The sequence below is a fragment of the Chelonia mydas genome, chromosome 6, assembly GCF_015237465.2.
Source record: "Chelonia mydas isolate rCheMyd1 chromosome 6, rCheMyd1.pri.v2, whole genome shotgun sequence".
NCBI lineage: Eukaryota > Metazoa > Chordata > Testudines > Cheloniidae > Chelonia > Chelonia mydas.
This window is the reverse complement of record NC_051246.2, coordinates 117,866,925-117,889,231: the sequence shown is the minus strand read 5'-3', so window position 1 is coordinate 117,889,231 and position 22,307 is coordinate 117,866,925. Positions and strand designations below refer to the sequence as shown.

The 22,307-nt window shown below is 41.8% G+C and overlaps 1 protein-coding gene across 6 annotated transcripts in view; it reads right to left on the bottom strand.

The window, feature by feature from the left end:
- The window catches only part of ESR2 (estrogen receptor 2), an 87,734-nt gene extending 72,116 nt beyond the window's left edge, over positions 1 to 15,618 (bottom strand). Inside the window, exons 1-3 of one of the 6 annotated variants that reach the window (XM_043548477.1) lie at positions 14,936 to 15,042; positions 7,993 to 8,031; positions 3,976 to 4,174 (exon numbers count right to left, since the gene is read on the bottom strand). The gene's annotated coding sequence lies outside the window, so the exon portion shown is untranslated. Of the gene's footprint in view, positions 1 to 3,975; positions 4,175 to 7,992; positions 8,032 to 8,374; positions 8,424 to 9,786; positions 10,293 to 14,935; positions 15,043 to 15,498 lie in introns of those variants that run through there. The other 5 variants (XM_043548478.1, XM_043548476.1, XM_043548475.1 and 2 more) reach the window with 5 other exon arrangements.
- Positions 15,619 to 22,307: the final 6,689 nt, after the last annotated feature.

Below are 22,307 nucleotides of genomic sequence, written 5' to 3'. Positions count from 1 at the left end.
TAATGAACTTATGTCTATACTTCAATAAAACACCCACAGCTGGCCCATGTCAGCTGACTTGGGTTCGTGGGCTCAAGCTGCAGGGTTCTAAAACTGCAATGCAGACATACAGGTTCAGGCTAGAGGCCCGGATCTAGGACCCTGCAAGAGGGCAGTTGTTTCAGATTCTATTAAAAGAAACTGGAAAGACAAGCTGAAACCCATCAAAGACTCATAATTTATCATTTCAGGGAACTTCAGACTCAGCTGTGGGATTTTTTTTTTTTTTGATGATCCACAAAGGGGAAGAGATGGATCACCAGCAACATCACCCAGGGTGTTGATTTGGGCCACTGCAAGAGAAACAGACATATCCTATTACAAGAGCCTGCACTTGACTTTCCCTGTCCACAAATTGAGCAGATTTTAGCTGTCTTTGAAAGAGGAAAGTACCCAGCTTTAGTTGCTGAAGCAATGAAACTTCCAAACGCATTTTCACCTTCTCTCTACAAAGCATATTTCTCATCTATGGGTGTAATACTTCATTTTTCTTTCCATCACCTATCACTCAAAAATGACTTAAGAATGTGTTTTCACCAATTCCTCCTTTGTCTTTTATCAACAAGATGGAGGAGTATCACATTGAATGGGAAGTGGATTTTAAAAGTTGTACTTTTTTTAGAATTAAATTTCATTTATTTGAAACTTCATAGTTAGTTATTTCTGATAAGGTTACAGTTACAGAATTTTGTCTGCTCATAGCCAGGATTGGAGGTCTTTAGGGATGGGGCTGCAAATCACCTTAGTCTGGAAAGGGCTCACCAACTCAAATAATTTGGGACGCCATAAACTAAAATAATACTGATTTTCAGACTGTGAGAGAGTGGGGATATGTCTATATCAAATTATGACCTCTACGTTCTGCTGTATGTGGGAAAATTAGCTCTGTGACTGTACAAGCCTAGATATGCCCAATGGCCGGCATATGTACTGTAGACCTACCCAGGAAAAACGTATGAAACCTCATTGAAGGACTATGCTGCACTGCAGTGCGGAATAGGAGGGTGAACTGCAGAGTGCATCAACATGTTGCGCTCTATGGCCCAAGTAGACGCAGCTGTTCCTAGTTTGTCCTATGTATTTCTGCTTCAGACAGGACTACATTAACATGAGCTAGGTACCTTTCGCTTCATTCCAGCAGCATCCACACTGGGCAGTTAGAGCATAACACTTGATGTGCTCTGCCATCAACTTTGAGTGCCTCCCAACTACTATCCTCCTGGCATAAAGGGTTTTCTACACAGAGAACCACTGGGGGAAGGCACAAGCATGACTAGGGTAGTGCTGGAGCATCCCAGTGGAGTACATGGCAAGGAGACACAGACTCTACTTAAAAATGGGATGCTGCTCTGTGCAGGGCAGCCAACCATCACCATATGTAAGAAGGACTTGCAGGAGAGAGAGACTCTGCCCAGCCTGGAACACTAACAGACATTGGTCCCACCCCTTCAAAAACAGGTGTAGTTGCATCTCTGGACTTTTGTTATTTCCAAAGAACTAACACCTTCATTTTTTTTTTTAAAGAGTAATGTTACTGTAGTTGATAAATTCCATTGCTGAACCTGTGTACCTGGTTTTCCCCAAAGGGGTTAAACTAGAAGCCAGAGTGCCCACAGCCTTGGTATAATTCTTGGTATAATATAATTGGTGGGAGTATGTGTAAGGAGCTGGGGGGGAAAGGGGGCTTGGGAGGTCAGAAGAATGGGTTTCGGGAAGCTGGACTGCCAAGCCCCACATCCCACAGAAGACAGTCAGGCCAGAGATCTGAGTGTACCATAGGGCTCCAAAACTAGAAACTAATGACTAGAGATCCTCTATCCAAATTCAGTTGGACATGGGAGCTCATGGGACCCACTGGCTGGGTCCACTCACAGGTTGTGATGAAAACAGCTACAAACTGATCCTGTCTTGGTATAGTTTCCTCAGAGACTATGGCTTTCTCACTTTATTTTTTATATATTAGTACTAATCACATTAAAGATGCATGATAAGACACATTCCTTAACTCCTGACCAACCTTTTTCCTCCCCAGAGAAACGGATTGTAAAAATAAATAAATAAATAGTACCAGAAAAAATCTAGAGAGATTCAACTTGCATGTCAATAGTTTAAATCCAATTTAAATTCCGAGTAGGGCTGTTGATTAGTCGCAGTTAACTCACATGATTAACTCAAAAAAATTAATCGTGATTTTAAAAATTGTGATTAATCGCAGTTTTAATCATACTCTTAAACAACAGAACAATTGGAATTTATTAAATATTTTGGATGTTTTTCTATATTTTCAAATATATTGATTTCTATTACAACACAGAATACAAAGTGTACACTGCTCACTTTATTATTTTTTATTACAAATATTTGCACTGTAAAAATTATAAACAAAAGAAACAGTATTTTTCAAATTCACCACATACAAGTATTGTAGTGCAATCTCTTTAACGTGAACATGCAACTTAAAAATGGAGATTTTTTTTTGTTACATAACTGCATTCAAAAACCGAACAATGCAAAACTTTAGAGCCTACAAGTCGACTCAGTCCTACTTCTTGTTCAGCCAATTGCTAAGACAAAACAAGTTTGTTTACATTTACGGGAGATACTGCTACCTGCTTCTTATTTACAATGTAAACAGAAAGTGAGAACAGGCATTCACATGGGACTTTGGTAGCTGGCATTGTAAGGTATCTACATGCCAGATATGCTAAACATTTGTATGCCCCTTCATGCTTCAGCCACCATTCCAGAGGACATGGTTCCATGCTGATGACGCTTGATAAAAAAAGAAAAAAAATTGTGACTGATCTCCTTGAAGGAGAATTGTATGTCTCCGGCTCTATTTTACCCGCATTCCGCCATATATTTCATGTTATAATAGTCTTGGATGATAACTTAAGATGAACAACATGAGATGAGAACACTTTCACCGCAGATTTGACAAAACGCAAAGAAGGTACCAATCTATGAGTTCTAAAGATAGCTACAGCACTCGACCCAAGGTTTAAAAATCTGAAGTATCTTCCAAAATCTGAGAGGGATGAGGCATGGAGCATACTTTCAGAAGTCTTAAAAGAGCAACACTCCGATGCGCAAACTACAGAACCCAAACCACCAAAAAAGAAAATCAACCTTCTGCTGGTGGCATTTGACTCCGATGATGAAAATGAACATGCATTGGTCCGCACTGCTTTGGATTGTTATCGAGCGGAACGTGTCATCAGCATGGACACATCCTCTGGAATGGTGTTTGAAGTATCAAGGGACATATGAATCTTTAGCACATCTGGCATCTAAATATCTTGCAACACCAGCTACAACAGTGCCATGCGAACACCTGTTCTCACTTTCCCATGACATTGTGAACAAGAAGCAGGCAGCATTATCTCCTGAAAATGTAAACAAACTTGTTTGTCTAAGCAATTGATTGAACAAGAAGTAGGACTTGTAGGCTCTAAAGCGTTACATTGTTTTATTTTTAAATGAAGTTATTTTTGTACCTAATTCTACATTTGTAAGTTCAAATTTCATGATAGAGATTGCACTACAGTATTTGTATAAGGCAAATTGAAAAATACTATCTTGTTTTTTACAGTGCAAATATTTGTAATCAAAAATATAAAGTGAGCACTGTACATTTGGTACTCTGTGTTATAATTGAAATATATTTGAAAATGTGGAAAACATCCAAAAATATTTAAATAAATGGTATTATATTATTAACAATGTGATTAATCATGCAATTAATTAATTGTTTTAATCACTTGACAGCCCCAATTCAGAGTACTGGACTGTACCAGACACACAGAAATTGGGGTTTGGGATTGAATGCTTCTATCCACTGAGGCCAATTTGATTTAGCTAAATACCACACAACTGAAGAAACATTTTTTAAGAAAAGTAAACAAAAAAATATCTGATTCCTTGAGTATTACTTACCATTCATTAATCTAAGACACTGAGTGCAGAATTCACAATTCCATTGACTTCCAAACCAAAGGATGGCATTGGTATCTGAGACTATGCAGAAACATTGTCGAAGTTTTTAATGTTGTCCCCACAACAAAATAGGTTTCTGGTCCTTAAATAGCTCTATATTTTCAACCATCTGTATCTTGGATATTCACTGTCCAATATACTGCAGAGCAAGCAGAGAATTGATTCAAATGTCATGGTCAAATACGTACACAAGTAAATAATTAAACTATCTAAACAAACTAAAATATATGCACCTACATGCAACTGAAAATTGCTGCTTATTGCAAATTACCTGTCAAGAGTTTTTTAAAAAATGTTTTATACTAGGCAGCTAATTTAAACAGTCAATTTTTTCAATTTTGGAATTATCAGAGTGAAAATACATGTTTTCTTTACTACCTGGAGCCTGAAACAGAAACAATGACTATACAACTTTTCCTAGAATATGCAACAACTTTGTAACCAAACAATGGAGTGACAGATAACCTTGATGGCTGACGTATCAGGATAAGTCACAAGATGCTCATTATTTTCTTGACAAGTCAGACACTTTGAATGAAGAATGTCTCAGCCACACAGGACTAAGATGACCTTCCCCCCCCCCACCTCAAATTTAACTCCCTTCTACCTATAGTAAGAGAGTCACTTTTTTCCCTTGCTGAGCCAGTAAATGTACATTCCACTATCACACAGCTTAAGACGTTTAAAAATTATCTTGCAATAAATCCTAGATGTATTATTTTGCTGAATTAAAATGTGGTGTATCATGCAGTGATGATAAGCTAAACAATCCTCCGAAAAGGTGATCATCAGTAGAGGAACATCAGACCTATCCTTTTTGGGTAAGAAATCTAAAAGTATTCTCCCACATTGACATGTCAACAGAAGAGGTTTTAGAACAAATTGATATTTATACAGTAGTATGTCACCAGAACCAGATAGTAATTCACCCAAGAGTTCTGAAGGAACTCAAATATGAAATTGCAGAACTACTAACTGTGGTAAAGTAACCCATTGCTGAAACAAGCCTCTGTACCAAATGACTAGAAAGTAGTAATGTAATGCCAATGTTTTAAAAAGGACTCCAGAGGTGATCCTGGCAATTACAGGCTGGTGAGCCTAACCCAGTAATAGGCAAACTAGTAGAAACCAGAGTCAAGAATAGAACAGGGTAGGAATAAATTTTCAGTTTCCACAATGGAGATGGGTACTCCCAAGGATCAGCACTTGGACTTGTACTGTTCAACATATTCATTAATGATTTGGAAAAGAGAGTGAACAGTGAAGTGGCAAAAGTTTGTAGATGGTACAAAATTGCTCAAGATGATTACTTTCAAAGCTGACTGAGAAGAGTTACAAAGGTATCTCACAAAACTGGGTGACTGGGCAACAAAATGGTAGATGAAATTCAACCCTGATAAATGCAAAGTAATGCACGTTGGAAAAAATAATCCCAGCTACACATATAAAATGACTGGTTCTAATTTAGCTATTGCCACTCCAGAGAGAGAGATCTTGGCATCACTGATCTCAAGTTTTCAGAGAACTAGCCACAATATGCAGCAGTGGTCACAAAGGCTATCAGGAAAGGGGTAGAAAATAAAACAGCAAATATCATAATGCCCCTATATAAACCTATGGTGTGGCCACACCTTGAATACTGTGTCCAGTTCTGATTTCCCCATCTCAAAAAGTATACAGTGGAACTGAAAAAGGTTCAGAGAAGGGCAACAAAGATGATCAAGGGTATGGAACGGCTTCCATACAAGGAGTCTACAAAAATTAGGACTGTACATCTTAGAAAAGAGAAGATTAATGGGAGATATGATAGAGATCTATAAAATCATGACTTGTGGGGAGTGTTAATTATCCTTTCCCACGATACAAAAACCCTGGGTCACCTGATGATATTAATAGGCAACAGGTTTAATACAAACAAGACAAAATACTTTTTCACACAATGCACAATTAACTTGTGGAATTCATTGGCATGGGATATTGTGAAGGCCAAGAGTATACCTGGGCTCAAAAAAGAACTAGATAAGTTCATGGAAGATAGGTCAATCAATGGGTACGAATCAAGATGGTCAGGGATGCAACCCCACTGCCAGGGCAACCCTAAATCTTGGACTACCAGAAGCCAGGATGGGAAGACAGGGTGGATGCCTTGCTGTGTACACTCCCCACCACTCCATTGATCTGACACAGTACGGCAGTTCTCATGTTCTTATGAGAGTCACTCTTTATGCATAGTATGGGACCGCTACTTACTGGTTGTTTTATAACACAAATCACTCATTAAGAAAGCAACATTACATGCCTCATTCTCCTGGCACTCCCTAAATGCATAGGTTTGTTACACCTAAACTTCCTTGGGTATCTAATGAAAAAACTAATTTTCAAGGAAAATTTTTTCAGAAAGTGAAAAGCAAGAATGAAGATAACCTTTTCAGATTTCAGATCCAATCCTGTAAGAGGCTGAGCACCCTAATATCTGAAAGTGTCAGGATCATAATGAAGAAAATATTTAGCCAAATGGAAAAGCTAGATTGCAATTTGCTATAAGGGAATAAAAAGTATTTTGACATAAAATATCTGGCCTTGGAGTTACAGGGGGCACTGGCAACTTCAGGGAGATCCCTACAAGATCATAACAGTATGTTAACTTCCAGTGGATGAACAGTTATAGCAATACCAACTTCACTCCCTGCTGGGAGCAGCTGAAGCAAGACTGATAGTAGGTAGCCACAAACTGGCACAGGGGCCGGATTTTGTTGACTATATCATGTCCTTTGTTTAGCCATATAAAAATATAAAGTTGTATAGTATTAGTATAGTTGTAAGCTATACAATATTTGTAAATGAGAAAAACAGATCAGGAACAGAGAATCATTCCCCATGTACAAAGCTATCTAGTAAATCAAGTGTACAAAATTGTATTCACATAAAACCAACATAAGCAATGTTGTTAGTGACACTAGACAGACATTATTAAAGTGCTGTAGAGGAAAAATATATTTCAACACATGAAAAAAAAAAACATAAGGTCCCAGGGAGGGAAAAGAGGTGGCACTGTAGCCCCTGCTGTCCTCTCTCTCAAAGTTTAAGACCACCAGAGCCAGGGTGACCAGGCAAGACTGGAGAGATACTCCCCTGTCCTCAGCTTCTCACCAGTGCCATCAGTAAGTAGAGAGTTTAAGAACTAGTTCAAAACCTATTGAAGCCAGTGGAAAGATCCTTCATTGACTTCAATAGACAATGAACCAGGCCCTAAACACCGGTGAAAGCCTACCTACTTTGGTGACAGTCTATAAATAACTTAACTGGCTAGATACCACGGGACTCATCCTCAGATAGCATAAGTTTGTGTAATTCTATTAACTTCAATAAAGATATGCCAATTTATAGCAGCTCAGGATCTGGCCCAATAGGTCCAAAACGTCCTAAGATTAAATTCTGGCCCCACTTAAGTCAATGGGAATTTTGCCATTGACTTCAATGGGCCCAGAATTGCTCCCCTTCATGGCTAATTAGACGTGGGACACTCAGACATCAGGAGGATACAGCAGCTTTTGGTCATGGGCTTGGATCATATTGACCTTAAACCCAGGAATCATTCTTCTGTTACCTCTGTTTCATGCTCGTCCAGCAATCCTAGTAAAAAATTTCTTTTAATTTTAGAAAAAAAACTTTACCCTTTCAAACGAACATTTTTCCAATTTAAGTTCGGAATGGTGTGTGTATGCTCAGATTCTATCCGCAGAGGTACTACCTTAGAGATCTTTGGATGTCTATCAACATTCAGACTCAGATTAACTGTAGCTGCTTGAGGCATTTTAAAAGTTAGTTAATTTAAAACATGCCCTTATGATCCTACAGTAGATCCTTATGATCCTTCCCTAGTTACAGATGAACTGGCTTCTATGCTAGATTTATATTTCCTTGTTTCAGGATGGTGAATTAAGAACAGCACTGTACCTCTTTCGCTCTCCATACCATCAAGGAAATGCCCTCCTCCTTAAAAACAAACAAACAAAACACACACACACCACCCCCAGACACTTTGAGAAGGGTTTGTATTATTTTCGGTCTTCACTGCTACAAATAAAAACAACAAACCATTTCAGATTATCTTGTGAATAATCTTAAAACATTTCTACTAATTTTATTACTGTACTTATTTTATTAAGCAATTAACGCCTAGAGCCTTGGCCTCTTAAAAGATATTCAACATTGTTATATTAGAATAGTTCAAAGCTTCTGTCTGTGCAAGACAAAAATATTAAAGGCAAGATGCCCTGTTCAATCACTACCAATCTTTCTGCAATACTGCTGCACCTTTTTGAAGCTGTGCACCAACCTCATGCCTTTTCATGTGACTGCCAAGCTTCTGAAGGTGCACCGTCTTTCTGGAAGGAAGCATACCCGGTGTGTGTAAATTACATACTAGAAGCACACAACTCACTTTAGGTTTTTATGTAAAATGTCCACAAAATGGGGCTTTTAAATACAAAGGGTTGCCTTAGCCCTAACTACAAAAAGCAAACAATATCTAAGTGTTGCAATAAAAATATAAAACATTTACATTTCATGTCAATTGGAAAAATGTGTGTAGTTTTATTTCGTATTTCAAATGTAATTTATTTCAGTGTACTCGTCTATTGCAAATACTTTAACACTTTCATAGCAAAATATATACAACTGAAGCACTAAAAATTTCAAGACTTAATAAACTTTGCCAAAATTTTCTTCCAATTTCACCCAAATTACTTTTAAAGTAAAGCTATGTAATGTTATTTTCTAAAAAAAGACTTGTAACTTGAAATATGCCCATTTTGCAAATACCTTGATTTATTTATATCACTGTTCTCAGCAAGACAAAAAAAATACCCCATTTTAATACCTACTTTTGAAACCTTGTATCATCTTTTTCCAAACCATTTAGTCACATGAAAATCCAAGTATTGCTTCCACTTGACTATACAAATAAGAAATTACTAAGCAACTATGTTTTATATGTATGTAACACATAGTACCATATATAATTTTAAATTGAATATAGTGTCTAATATTACCCATATTTAACAGATTGAATAAAAACTTGGCAGACTTTCAAAGTTATTGGACAGCCATGTGCAGTACCAAATCTACAGCACTAACAAACCCTACCAGGAAAACAAATCTAACAAAATAATGGGTAAAATCCTGACCAGATTGAAGTCAGTGGGAATTGTGTCATTGATTCAGTGGGATTTCACCCCATAGATTAGCCCAGTTTGCTAAGAAGTTAAACTACAGAGTAGAACAACAGTTCAGTCTTAACACAACATGATCTAAAGAGTTACTTTGGGATTTCTGTTTTTTGGGCTTGATGATTGCTCTCTCTGGAGGAACGGATCAGCAGATTTTTCTCTGTGGACACTTCCTGCCGATAACAGAAGCGTGCTGCAGACACAGATGTGTAATATGGAAGAGGAACATGGGGAAACTGAAGTAATGTAAAAACTTTGCATGCTTGAGGATCATCATCCCTCTCTGCGGTAAGCCCCTCTTACTTGTACATACTTAGGAAGGGAGAATAAGGGTATTCCAAAGCCAGAATTAAAAACAAAACAGAGCTGAAATTTAAATGCACATGGTGTAAAGGTGAACATTATTTCTTTTAAACCATCCACAGTAAAATTGCTTTTCAACAGTTTAAATGTATATTTTCACACACCATTAACATATTATAAGAATATTAATCACTAAAATATGCATACAGAAGCTCACATTTGTAGATGGGAATAATGCCACCCAGACAAGTGAAATTTTTTAGGGTTGTTCTGCTGAAGACTTCAGTTATTTCCCCTCTGCAAAACTGAAAATCAATGTTCATCTTCAAAATTATGAAATTACTGGTGAACAAATGAATTAAGACACTCATGGCAATTTTAAATCCATCTTCTCCATAACTGCTTGGAATTTCAAGCATTAACATTGATCTTGAAATTCAAACTGGTTAAGAGAGATTGCTTGTTAGCAGTAGCTGCCACCTGAATGCCTCCTCTTGGCCAGGGGTGGTTTCGCAGTGCCCTGCCTCTAGCCTCCCCCCTCTTATGGGCCCCTTAAGCACTGCAGAGTCTTTGTTGTGGCGTACAGCACCCCTTTCTGGGGACAGTTTAATACTAAATGCAGTCAAAGTCCTTAATCACAAAATAATCAAACATGAAGTCCACAATAATAAACTCTACCCGAAGCCACCAGCCCTTTCATCCTACTTCCTTACTCAAATGAACACACCCCTGCAGCTTCCTGCTGCCTTTTATATTAAATCACCTGATTCCCATCAGGTGAGGCTCCTCTTGTAATCAGGTCTGGCTTAGCCCCCAGGCTCTCCAGCCCAGGGCAAGCCACCCTGTTTCTACAACAAATTGTAAACAAGAGTCAGGGATTTTTAAATCCCATACTGATTACCAATTTTTTATTTCTCCTTTGAAGATCTCTAAGGAAGTTTTTAAGTGTCCAAGTACATGTAGTGTTACTAGAGCTTCAATGATGCTGACAATACAGTCATCAAGAACTGATTCATGCCATATTCTAAAAATTAAAGGAAAAAGTAATCTTGCATAAACAGAGTAACTATAAATTAAATTTTTTCTTCAAATTGGGAAAGGGATAGAAAAGATGAGATTACATGCCAAGGTAATATATATAAATAATATAGATGAAATGCAGTTGAGAGGAACTTTTGTGAAAGCCCCGAAAGCAGTGACTAAATATTGTGGGTTTTAAATCTGTGTATCGGACATTCAGAAATGTATTTGTTGGTCCGGTAAAAAATACCACACTTCTACATTATCCATTTTTTCCTGAGGAACTATATGGTTACAATCTCAGTGATCTGGAGAGGGAGAAGAATGATAAGTATACTCAACAATTCCGAATCTGATTCCGTATAATTTCACATTCAAATACAACTTACTTCTAAGTGTATTCACAACCTTGCTTAACGCTTTCCTTAATAACATGAACAACTATTTGCTCTTTAGGCTATTGTCTAGTATTTATGCAACTTTTTTCCCAAGCCTCAATACTGTCTCTACAAGACTTTTAAAAGTCCAAAGTTAAATTATTGTAAAGTTGCTTTATCCCCCTCCCACAAACTTGGAATTTTATTAAATGTGTCTGGGAATGAGAGACCAGATGATTCCATTGCCTTTTTTTCTCTTTTTTAAAGGCAGAACCATTATTTGATTTGAATGAGGCCCTATTTAAGAATGATGGCTTGATATAGCCCTATGATAATATACTCTCCTATCTTCAGTATATTTCCCATTACAATTCCAACACCTTATATTTTCAAAAACATCCTTAATAAATAAAATTTCCCTCATCTAATTAGGAAATATTTTCAAACTACAAAATTCTCTCTTTATATTACAAAAATAAATTAGATATCTGATGGTGAAATCTTAATCATATTAAAGTATGAGGTAATCAGGTATATAAACACAGCTTTGTAGGAACAAAGCTTGAAAATAAGATTCAATACATCTTCTGGAATTTGAATTCCACACAATTCAGTAAGGGCCTGATCCAAAGCCAATTGAAATTTGTTTCTCAAATCAGAAATGTCTATTTTCCCACAATTTGTGTGAAAACATTCACCTTAGTTTCACTGCAGTAGTGCCATTGTAAAAAACTTTTGTTTAAAAAAAAAATCTTAAGTATTCTGTATAGCAAACTATTGCAAATGTTCCATGAAATCCTCAAAGAATTTCTGAAGAGATAATGCATTAAAGGATCATTTATCTGCACAAACTGATCATATTTTTAAGAGCATAATCTTGTAATGGAATTAAACCTGTTAAAACAAACTCAAAATGAAATATCACAGAATAAAAATTTCAAGATATTTTACTGTTCACAGACGTAGTGCTTATCACAGAGCTTTTACAACATTTTTTAAAAAATATACATTTGAGCTAATTCAGCACATACCTGATATACACTTTTAAGGAGTAGAAAACCTGTTGTGCATCAGACAGCATTAAATGTAACTAGGGTTTTCATACAGCATTTCTGGATTTGTTTTCCTTCCTTATTTCAGAGATTCTTTAGCAGCAATGCCCACCACCACTTGTCTTAGACCACAGAGCAGAGGACTCAAATACCAATCCTTACAAAGCAATATGATGCCAGCTCATCAGTACAAGATTACACAGATACTCTCAATGTTTCCTTTCCCAGTGAAGGCAAGGCTTCATAACAAGTTCCTCCTCCTCCCTTCTGACATGACAAATTCAAAGCCTTGCTGTTCACTGCAATTAGAGCTCCCAGATTGCATAAACCAAATATTCTCATATATACCAATGGAATGTGAATTATCAATATATCCAGAAGCATAAATCTTGACACTGATGTACAAATTAAACTTTAAAAGCTAACATTAGCTTTAAAGAAAAAATGGAAACAAGCCCAACATAACTAATCTTTAGTTTGAACTTGCTCTTTTAATCACCTCACACCTTTCTGGTAATCCATATACAGTACCTGAAAAACCTCATTAGACAATATTGCAGTATGTGCTTTTAATCTTTAAAGGAAAATAAAGAACCTGGACTTATTTTAGCAAAGTCCAGTTACAGGTCTTTTCAAACAGCAAACTTTGCTGATGGAAATTAAGCCAGAAGCCCCATAGTAGATGAGTTCTTAATATTATGAAACTATTTAGCACTTTTCATTTTTAGAGCACTTTATGAACATTAAAACAAGGGTCAGATTCTTATGTATAAAATATTTATACGGTTCTGGCAGCATGAAGGGGCCTGCAAGTAAAATGATGTAAAGCAGCCTTTGGGCCAGATTTTCAGAGGTATTCAGGCACCTAAAGATGCAGATAGGCACCTACTGGGATTGTCAAACACATCTCTACCGGTTAGGTGCCTGCCACCTAACCTGATTAGGTGCCTGCCATCTAACCTGATTAGGTGCCTGCCATCTAACCTGATTAGGTGCCTGCCATCTAACCTGATTAGGTGCCTATCTACATCTTTAGGTATACCTACCTTTGAAAATAAGGTCCTTACTGTAAATGAGAATCAGGCCCTCACTCTTTACAATATGTCTTTGGTTTTCAAAGGACATCAGTAATAATACTGTTAGCATTAACACAAATGGAAAGTATTCCAGATAGGAAAGTCTTTCCTGGCTCACATATTCTTTGAATAAGAGTGAAAGGCTACATCCACCCAAAATGACACAGGGAACAGCAGCATTTCCGTTCGTGTTTCTGTTTGTAATAGAGCCTCAGAGCCCGAGTCACAGACCAGGACCCCACTTTGTTAGGCACTGTACAAACACAGAACAAAAAGACAATTTCTGCTTCAGAACTTACAATTTAAATATAAAACAAGAGCAAACAGATTAAGACAGACACAAAGGGGAGTACAAGGGAACGATACAAAATAGTGAGGAGGTCTTTAGGGACCTCATAGGAACCCTGCCAGCAGATGCTACTTAGTTGATGTGCTGAATCCCCTATCTTTCCTCGTCAGTTTTTTAGTCGTGCTAACCACTGACAGATCCTTCAAATTATTTTTAGCTGAAATTCAGGTGAATGTACGTGAATTTGGAATAGTGGTACAATAATGAACTAAAACATTTCTAAACTTAATGTCCATTTTTCTCATCTGCTGTAAATTACAAAGATACTTCTGGGAAGGCTAAGGAGGACTATAAATCCTTCTGCCAACTATGGCACAGAAAACTGTTGTCACTGTAAGTCTTATTTTACAACTGTTCTGTTGCACATCTTTATATGTGACTCTTGGCAGCTCAGCATTAAGACCATTCCTGCTGGGGAGACTGAAATATTGACTCATACTTGGGTTCTCACAAATCCTGTTACTTTACAGTCCCATTTCATGGATCCAGCTTTACCCTCATTCCACACAATCCTGCTATAGCCTCTGGGTCAAACTAGGGAAGTTCCCCCATTGCGGACAGCAGGTGTTAACATATGCAGCTGAAATGGTGCTGAAAACGGTTTGACAGCAAGTGCAGACAATGTCCAAACCAAGGCAAACAATTAGCCCTGCTCTGAGCAGTTTTTCGTGCTACTGAGATTTCTCTCACAGCACTGTGGTGGCCTGCTTGCTTATATACTGTTCCTCCAGGGTCACCGCACCACCCTCGGCTGATGTGCAGCTCCAAACACAGCCCCCACAAAAGGCAGTATAAGGTCTAAGCCCTGGACCCCTCCCTGCTTTCTGAAGAGGGCACATAACACCCATCCCGTTTTCCAACGGGCTGAGGAGGCCCCTCACCGGCTTCCCTGCCCCCCCCAAGCTTTCCAAGGGACTGAGGGGGCCCTAGGCTTTCCGAGAGTCTGAAGGGGGGGGCACTCACCGGCTCCCCCCCCGCGGCTCTCCGAGGAGCTATGGGGGGGACTCACCGGCTTCCCCGAGGCTCTCCGAGGAGCTATGGGGGGGGGTCACCGGTTCCCCCCCCCCGCGGCTCTCCGAGGAGCTGGGGGGGGCTCACCGGTTCCCCCCCCCGCGGCTCTCCGAGGAGCTATGGGGGGGGGGCTCACCGGCTTTCCCCCACTGGGCTCTCCCAGGGGCTAAGGGAGCCCCGGGCTTTCTGGGGGGGGGGCTCACCGGCTTCCCCCTGGCTTTCTGGGGGGGCTAAGGGAGGGGGCCCTCACTGGCTTCCCTCCCCAGGGCGGGCGCAGAGTCTGCTGGTGCTGAGGAGCGTCTATTGCCCCCCAGCGGTGTCTGAGGAGCGGGTCAGGGTCAGGCTCGGGCTCGGGCCACCCAACCTCCCGCCCCGGACCGGAGGCTCGACTCAGCGCTACCCTCCCTTTCTCCTGGCAGGCTCCCCGGAGAGGGGCGGAGAGAGAGAGAGAGAGCGCGAGAATGACCGCCGCCGCTACCACCTCCCTCCCCCTCGGCACGCGCCTCATTTGCCCCTGGCAGGCCCCTCGGTCGCTTGCCCCCTAATCAGTATGACGAGATGATTCAAATCCCAACCCCAGGTGTTGGAGGCAGTGCTCTAAGATGATTGGCCGCATGGAGAAAGCGGATTGTCCAATGAGAGACAGAGTCACATTTAGGGGCGGGGCTATGGGTACCACAGTGCTACCGTTGAGGAATAGGTTGATTTGCTCGGGCGCCGGGCGCCATTAGGAAGCGCTCGTGGCGCGCTATTTTCCCCTCAGGGCTGGTTTCGCCGCGCTTGTCCTGCCCTTAGCAGCCCTCGCGCCACTGGGGGACCCTGTACAGAGGCTCCACCGGGTACCCTGCCAGCAGCACTGACCCTGCTGCCAGAGCCCCCTGGCGGTGCAGCAGCGCTTCCCCTCCATAGCAGCCAGCCTCGGAAGCATGGCTGAGGCATAGTTGTCTCTCCGCCCACTGCTAAGCTTGGACACAGCCCCCCACGGACTAAGATCAGGTCTGGTGTGGTGATGTGCCTCCTCCAGCTCTCCCTGAAGCTGCCTACCTCTCTCTGTGGCAGCCTGGGGGTAGCCACGGGCCTGAGTCTGGCCCCTGAGGGGCGGCTAGTAGTCAGATTGCTGCAAAAGAAAATGCTGTAATGAAACCACGTCTCCATATTTGACAATGAGCACCTGGCAGGAAATGGTGTAACGTGTGCATTTCTGTAGGAGCCTTTTACAAAAATATAAATCTAAGGGGGCACCATAAATCCTAAACAACTATTAAGAGCCGCATTAAAATGCATCTCTGTAAACTGCATTTTAAAAGATCAGCATTTGTGATCTCAGCTGGGAGCCAAACCTATAATTCTGGGGATAATAACGAAAAACCTTGAATCCAGATGACTTCAGTTTGCATTAAGGACTTAGTGTACCAGATAACTGGCTGGAATAAAGGCACACCAGGTAAGCAACCAGAAACATAACATTACATGAGGTCAGAGGTCAGGCCTCTATTATAAAGATTTTTTAAAATATAAATTAGAAGAATGTCTTGAAGTAAATATATTTTACTTGTAGTTATTAAGAAGATTTAAAATAGAAGTTATATATGTATGGAAAGGCATAATTCGAATCTGAGCTACAGCATTTACAGCTCCTGAACTCAACAGTTACCAGCTCTCCAGGAATGTTGAGAAAATGAGATGAAAATAAACTGAGATGAGATGTAACACAGGAGCCTATGTTCCCCTTGTGCACAAAGTACACGAAGGGGAGTATATTATAAATTAATGTCAATAAAGCCACAATGCAAGCAAGTCCCAGAACCATTCACAACAGTGTAACTGCTTGGGGTGCAGATGCACTGACCTGACATTATGTCCTCAGTTAAAAAAAGGGACCCCATCTAATGCTTCTCAGTTCCTCACCAACTCTTCTAAACAATTACAGTAAAAGAAACTCAAAAGAAGGGAGGAAGAAGGGGTCAGTGTGGATCCACAGAAGCAATATATTTGTACTTTTCCTTTCTCCATTATGAAATTGCCTCTGCAATTCTCCATTTATGGCCATCACCTATCAGTAGACAACTGCAGGGAGTAGTCTCACTTAAACATATTGAATCCTTGCTCTCCCAAAATAGATATCAAGACCAAGTCTAGGAGATGACAATAATGCGTCACAGAATAATTAATTGAATTCCAGTGTAGTTTTACAAATATAGGAAACAGATATATTAGGAAGGGTACACAGAGATTCTGTCCCTCACCATAGGTGAATGGATGTAACTGAGGGCTTAAACTGAAGACAAAGGGTGACATGCATGAGATGGAAAGAATGTGAGACCCAAAGGTGAGGTGCAGGGTTGGCGGATAAATAAAAGATTTTCTTTAAACTGGGTATGTTTAACCTGGAAATTGTCAGCTAATAAACAGGCAACCCCACAATGCCATTTTTACAAAATCGCTTTTCAGCTGAGAGCCACACTAAGAAAAACCACTTGCTGAACATGTATGTTTGTTTTTCCTGCTAAGTTTTTCCACCGTCTTACACTGGCTGTTACAGGGATAACTCAGTGGTTTGAGCATTGGCTAAATCCAGGATTGTGAGTTCAATCCTTGAGGGGGCCATTTAGGGATCTGGGGCAAAAATTGGGGATTGGTCCTGCTCTGAGCAGGGGGTTGGACTAGATGACCTCCTGAGGGCCCTTCCAAACCTGATATTCTATGATTCTATAAAATTTCTCTCTCACTTTCACACTCCAGGACATCCCACCTCTACCTAGTTACTAGGGCTCAAGGCTTCCACCTCTACATAGTTCCTAGGGCTCAATGTCTAACCCAGTTAATTTGGGCACCCCCACCCTTTCCCAGTTCCTAGGGCTCCAGGTAAAAGGCACCTAACTTTCTCTCTCTGTGGGCACCGGGCTCTGTTCCTCCAGGCTCTGGGCTCTACTCCTCTGTGCAAATGCATATTCCCTGTGGACTCAGAGCTTAATCTTTTGCGGGTTTGCGGGGTCTTTTACCAGTCAAAGAGCCTTACTCAGTATCCTACCTTAATATCCTACTTAATCTCCATCTATTAACAATCACCAAAACAGAATGCACACAATAAACATAGAATGCTCACCATTCCCAATAAGACAGATGAACTTTTCTTGATGGCCAGTCAGGATCAGGTCACCTGGGGGACTTCAGCTTCTGCACAGTGTCTTTGGCAGGTTGTTGAGGTCTGGCAGCTCTAATCTTGGAGCAGTGTCCTGGAGTTGGTTCCCAAATAACTTCCTTTTGGACCCCATTTTATATAGTGAAACTTGAGTCTTGCTTAGCTATACCTTAACCCAGGGATCGGCAACCTTTGGCCTGCGGCCCGCCAGGGGGCTTACCCTGGCAGACCAGGCCAGTTTGTTTACCTGTTGCGTCCACAGGTTCGGCCGATTGCAGCTCCCACTGGCCACGTTCCAGGCCAATGGGAGCTGCGGGAAGCGGCGGCTAGCACATCCCTCAGCCCGCGCCAAAAATCCCTTGAAAATATTCTAGAGGTGGAACCACCAATTCAGTATTTTACTGAGTCTGGATTATACAGTGTCACACTGAGGCTGTGAAGTCCAGGGTGGGCCTGAGAATTTAGGTAAATTGAAGAGGCCTCATACCTAAGTTGCAAAAACATTATGACAGTATACTTGAGCCAGAGCTGACAGCTGATTCCTTACTTCATGGACTATTTTCTGCAACTCCAAAATATGGTGCTGAAGTAGAAAGATAAGTCCCATCCAGGAATTGAGGGGAGTCCCAATAAAAGTTAAATCCTGACTAGGTGGGAAAACAAATATAATTTCATTTATGCTTGTTGTTAGATGTTTGGCTGCGTGCTGTCCCAGCTCTACGCAGATAGTTGGCACAGCAGACCTTGATCGAACTACCCAATAACCAAAGACTTGGTTCATCGGGAAGGCACTTGGTCAGGTTTATTGTCAACGAAGCACAGTCCTAATGTCCTGGCTCAATGGTTAAAGGTACATTAATACATGTATGCCCATTGCAATGGACTAGCTCAGTTAATGGCGGGACTTTTCATTATCCCCTAGGCCAACCAAAGACACTCCCTCTGAGATACTTCTTTATACACTGATACAAACAAGTCATGTGTTGCCCCATCTGACATGTCTAGGTACCACCCTCTGACGTATCTAGGTGCCACCCATTACCTTGTACATGTTGGTCTGATCAAAACATTTCTATCCATCACACTGTCATCCTGACTGTTAGGATATAGATATTCAGGCCTGTCTGTAAAGGCCCATACTCTAAGAATTTAGGTGTATTCTTATCACTTGGCTAGTTCTAGAGGTATAAAAGAAAGAATCAAAATCACTGTCTGCCAGTGTAAGGTCCTTCTCTTACTGTGACAGTCTGAGGCCCTGTTCTTAGGCTAAGGCCTTTGGCTAAGCAACAGAGGCAGCCATAAGCTGGGAAGCGACCGGTCACATCCTCACATTCCAAACTAGTCACATTGAAAGAAGGTGCTATTGGGCTGTTAGGAATACACTCCTGTCCTGATAATGCCTATCACCTCCAGAGAAAGGGAAGTGCCTCGAAGATGTAAAAGGAAACTTAGTTTGATAGCATCCTGTCTGGCAAGAACTCACTTATCAATAGCTGGGATGTGAAATCCTCACTTCTGTATTGTTTTATCATTATAGTTCCCACTTTGCTATTGTTTGTCTGTATAATCTCTGTCTGGTTCTGTGATTGTTTCTGTCTACTGTATAATTAATTTTGCTGGGTATAAACTAATTAAGGTGGTGGGATATAATTGGTTACATAGTCATGTTACAATATGTTAGGATTGGTTAGTTAAATTTCAGTAAAATGATTGGTTAAGGTATAGCTAAGCAGAACTCAAGTTTTACTATATAGTCTGCAGTCAATCAGGAAGTGAGTGAGTGGGTGGGTGTGGCGAGGGGAAATGGGAACAGGGAATGGGGAAATTGGAATCATGTTTGGCTAAAGGGGGAAATGGGAACAGGGAATGGGGGTAAGTAAATTGGAATCATGTTTGGCTAAGGGCAGGGACACAGGTGTAAGGCTCTGTGGCATCAGAGCTAGGAAGGGGGACACTAAGGAAGGAAACTGGAATCATGCTTGCTGGAAGTTCACCCCAATAAACATTGAATTGTTTGCACCTTTGAACTTCGGGTATTGTTGCTCTCTGTTCATGCGAGAAGGACCAGGGAAGTAAGTGGGTGAAGGAATAAGCCCCCTAACACTGACCTTATCTTTAAGATTAGTCAGCGTCTTCCTGTTATCTTTGGGAAATGTGTTGGTATTGAGGTGTTCAGGTACCATCCTTCTGAAATGTGTTTGCCTGTATGTTCTTGTGCCTAGCACTATTTAGGAATGTGTGTTTTTGCAATATCAGCCTTGTTCTTGCCAGGTTCTGTGGCATGGGCCTGCCTCTAGTTCACAGCCTGACTTTGCTTTATATTAGCAAAGCTTTGACCACTACTTAGCCCAGGCCTCAGGCCTCATACCAGGCCTCTGATACAAGGGCTTCTGTTTCAGGCCCTCTTCCTACGACAATCCAGAGCCCCAATGAGATAACAAGAGCCCTAGAGCATTGGTTTTCAAACTTTTTTCTTGGTGACACAGTCGAAGAAAATTGTTGATGCCCACGACCCAACGGAGCTGGGGATGAGGGGCTTGGGGTATGGGAGGGGCTCAGGGCTGGGGCAGAGGATTGGAGTGAGGGCTGTGGGGTGGGGCCGGGAATTGGGGGTTCAGGGTGTGGGAGGGGGTGCTGGGCTGGGGCAGAGGGTTGGGGTGTGGGAGGGGGTCAAGGCTCTGGGCTGGTGGTGCAGGTTCTGGGGTGGGGCCAGGGATGAAGGGTTTGGGGTGCAGGAGTGGGCTCTGGGTTTGAGGTGGGGAGCTCAGCACTGGGGCAGGGAATTGGGATGTGGGGTTGGGGCATGGGCTTACCTCTGGTGGTTCCTAGTCAGTGGTGCAGCCGGGTTGCAAAGGCAGGCTTCCTGCCTGTCCTGGCACCACAGACTGCGCTGCACCCAAGAAGCAGCCAGCAGCAGGTCCGGTTCCTAGGCGGAGGTGCACAAGTGGCTCTGCACGGCTCTCACCTGCAGGCACCACCCCACAGCTCCCATTGGCCGGGAACTGGCCAATAGGTGTGCGGAGCCGGTGCTCGGGGTGGGAGCAGCGCACAGAGCCCCCTGGCCCTCATGCCTAGGAGCCGGACCTGCTGCTAGCTGCTTCAGAAACAATTCTGACATCATAATCAAAAAGGCTGACAAAGGAGGTGCTGTTGTCATCATGAATAGGTCGGAATATGAACAAGAGGCTGCTCGGCAGCTCTCCAACACCACTTTCTACAAGCCATTACCCTCTGATCCCACTGAGAGTTACCAAAAGAAACTACAGCATTTGCTCAAGAAACTCCCTGAAAAAGCACAAGATCAAATCCGCACAGACACACCCCTGGAACCCCGACCTGGGATATTCTATCTACTACCCAAGATCCATAAACCTGGAAATCCTGGGCGCCCCATCATCTCAGGCATTGGAACCCTGACAGCAGGATTGTCTGGCTATGTAGACTCCCTCCTCAGGCCCTACACTACCAGCATTCCCAGCTACCTTCGAGACACCACTGACTTCCTGAGGAAACTACAATCCATCGGTGATCTTCCTGATAACACCATCCTGGCCACTATGGATGTAGAAGCCCTCTACACCAACATTCCACACAAAGATGGACTACAAGCCGTCAAGAACACTATTCCCGATAATGTCACGGCTAACCTGGTGGGTGAACTTTGTGACTTTGTCCTTACCCATAACTATTTTACATTTGGGGACAATGTATACCTTCAGATCAGCGGCACTGCTATGGGTACCCACATGGCCCCACAGTATGCCAACATTTTTATGGCTGACTTAGAACAACGCTTCCTCAGCTCTCGTCCCCTAACGCCCCTACTCTACTTGCGCTATATTGATGACATCTTCATCATCTGGACCCATGGAAAAGAAGCCCCTGAGGAATTCCACCATGATTTCAACAATTTCCATCCCACCATCAACCTCAGCCTGGTCCAGTCCACACAAGAGATCCACTTCCTGGACACTACAGTGCTAATAAACGATGGTCACATAAACACCACGCTATACCGGAAACCTACTGATCGCTATTCCTACCTACATGCCTCCAGCTTTCACCCTGACCACACCACACGATCCATCGTCTACAGCCAAGCTCTGTGATACAACCGCATTTGCTCCAACCCCTCAGACAGAGACAAACACCTACAAGATCTCTATCAAGCATTCTTACAACTACAATACCCACCTGCGGAAGTGAAGAAACAGATTGATAGAGCCAGAAGAGTTCCCAGAAGTCTCCTACTACAAGACAGGCCCAACAAAGAAAATAACAGAACGCCACTAGCCGTCACCTTCAGCCCCCAACTAAAACCCCTCCAGCGCATTATTAAGGATCTACAACCTATCCTGAAGGATGACCCAAAACTCTCACAAATCTTGGGAGACAGGCCAGTCCTTGCCTACAGAGAGCCCCCCAACCTGAAGCAAATACTCACCAGCAACCACATACCACACAACAGAACCACTAACCCAGGAACCTATCCTTGCAACAAAGCCCGTTGCCAACTGTGCCCACATATCTATTCAGGGGACACCATCACAGGGCCTAATAACATCAGCCACACTATCAGAGGCTCATTCACCTGCACATCCACCAATGTGATATATGCCATCATGTGCCAGCAATGCCCCTCTGCCATGTACATTGGTCAAACTGGACAGTCTCTACGTAAAAGAATAAATGGACACAAATCAGATGTCAA